This window comes from Homalodisca vitripennis, chromosome 5, assembly GCF_021130785.1.
Source record: "Homalodisca vitripennis isolate AUS2020 chromosome 5, UT_GWSS_2.1, whole genome shotgun sequence".
Taxonomy (NCBI): domain Eukaryota; kingdom Metazoa; phylum Arthropoda; class Insecta; order Hemiptera; family Cicadellidae; genus Homalodisca; species Homalodisca vitripennis.
The window spans coordinates 39,089,608-39,091,964 of NC_060211.1; positions in this window are offsets into that span (position 1 = coordinate 39,089,608).

The following is a 2,357-nucleotide window of genomic DNA, read 5'->3' on the forward strand; positions in this document are numbered from 1 at the left end:
CCTGTCAGTTTTTCTACATTTTTAACAGACACTAATAGTTTTGTTTTCAAAAGATTATTGCTTGAAGGTTCATTGTACATTTTCTTGACCTCCTTTAACCTTATGACTGGTAAAACCAGATATAAGGTATTTAGCGCCCCTGAGACAATGCATATCAGGTCTCAGAATTGGTCTATTTTTTCTTCATTAATCTAATAATATTATAAATGCTTTGTTTGTTTTGCTTTTACGTATAAACTATTCAACCGTTTGTACTGGAATTTTACATGGGTATTCTTAGGGTCCCTGGGATGAATATAGGCCTATTTTTAAATTTGAAAATCCCTCCAGTCTACACCCCACTGGTCTTAAAGTAGTAAAAAATCCAACATTGGTCTCTAATTCCGTATAACATTTTTTATGACAAGCAAAACCATGTTTAATTAATTTAACCACTATTTTCAATTTGCTTACACTCATAGTGTGTAAATTCTCTAGGGATTAACCATTAACTTTCATGCCGTTTTTAGATTTGTGATTCGATAAGTACTCATTACCAAATGTCCCTAAAATATAATATGGCCAGAATTGTACTCCAAAGACTTCCTTGAAGAAGTCGGCAAGAACTATGCCAGAAGAATGTTCACTGGACTGTGCTTTTAAACTAATGTACCACTAAATGGACTCCACATTTTGAAATCCAGATCTATATGTTCTTAACTATTAAAAATATTTTTCAGTTTATAAAGAAACAAACGCATAAATAGTGGTTGTTTTTAATGTACTTTTACCTTAATTTTTAGCAAATATTAAGTAATAGATATAAAAGAAAAAGAGTTACTATCCAAACACATAAATAAATAACGTCTTTATTCAGGAAGCGTTCTTCAAAACTACTCTGATTTACAAAGCAAATCATTGAGATGATGTCATTCAAATCTAAAACAAAATAAAATTATATAAAAATCTTTTTGAGATGATTTTTTTTTAACGAACAGTTCACCCCTTAGTTCGCTCTTCAAAGCAGGGGGCAAAGCATTGTATATTTCCGGTCCAAAGTATCTTAAAAGCTTCCTTGCCGATTTCTAAAAGGATCCTTGGCAAATGACATAGGCCGTCCTGTCAAGTACTGCAAGTGTTTATTTCATGCCTGAGAATAAGTTTTTGCCTGAGATATTCAGGCTTGTCAGTCTGAATAACTTTGGGGTAGGGTACAATAAGCGGACCCGGTTTTTTATATCGAAGAATATAGTCTTTAGATACCTAATATTCACATCTCAAATCCTAGACTATCAATCGATATAAAAGTATCTATAGTCCTCAATAACAATCATATGTTTTAAATTAAAATATGAATTTAATATTTACAGTAATCAAACAAATTATTATAACAAAAAATTAGGAAAACTGAAGACAACCATATTTGCTCCTCTCGAAGTTACAGTTGTTTCTTTGCCACAAATTTTACATAATGGGGTTTTCGGTACGAGTCCAACATGTTGAAGCCACAAAAACAATATATTTTATTTATGTCTTATCATCTTTCAAAGCAATGTCGTGTAGTTTTCTAAAATTGACTGCCATTTTTAATAATTAAAATTACTAATGTAAAATTGAAATATTACCCAACGTGTTATTATTTTAAAGTGTTTACAGCTGTTGATATAGACTATTTAAGTTAATATGTCAAAATAATTAATCAGTATCGATTGATTATATCGATGGTTATGATTAAGTAATATCGTTTGCCAATGTTGATATAAAAATCCTGGGTCCGCTTATCGTACCCTACCCTAACTTTGTAAACAACTTGAATAGTTTACAAGTCACAACAATCTTTAATCGATAACACCTTAGAACTTAACCTAAATTCACTGATGTGATCAAATCTTTTGAGATTGTAAACAAATTTCAGAGCTCTGTTTTCCAATCTAGTGAGAAACCATTCCCACCCCCCCCCCCCCCCACCCCCCCCCCCCCCCACCCCCCCCCCCCCCCACCCCCCCCCCCCCCCACCCCCCCCCCCCCCCACCCCCCCCCCCCCCCAATTAGACCTGAGTAAATTACAATGGTCAATAATAGACACTTATTGACAGATTTTCTTGACCGTGGCAACATGGCAATCTCAACACTGAAGCCGGAAATATAATTCACTCGAACCAGAAGTAATTATACACGTGCAAAGCCTAGGAAATTGTGTGCGAAGCCATGAGTAATTGCTGGTATGAGAATAAAATGTTTTAATAAACTTCTAAACTATTACTAATTTGTTAAATTTTAAAAAAGTTTGAAAGAACATTTGTTATTTAGGCCTCTTTACTGTAAAAGCGAGTTAAAAAAACAAAACCAAGTAGTTAGTGATTGGTGGTTGATAACTA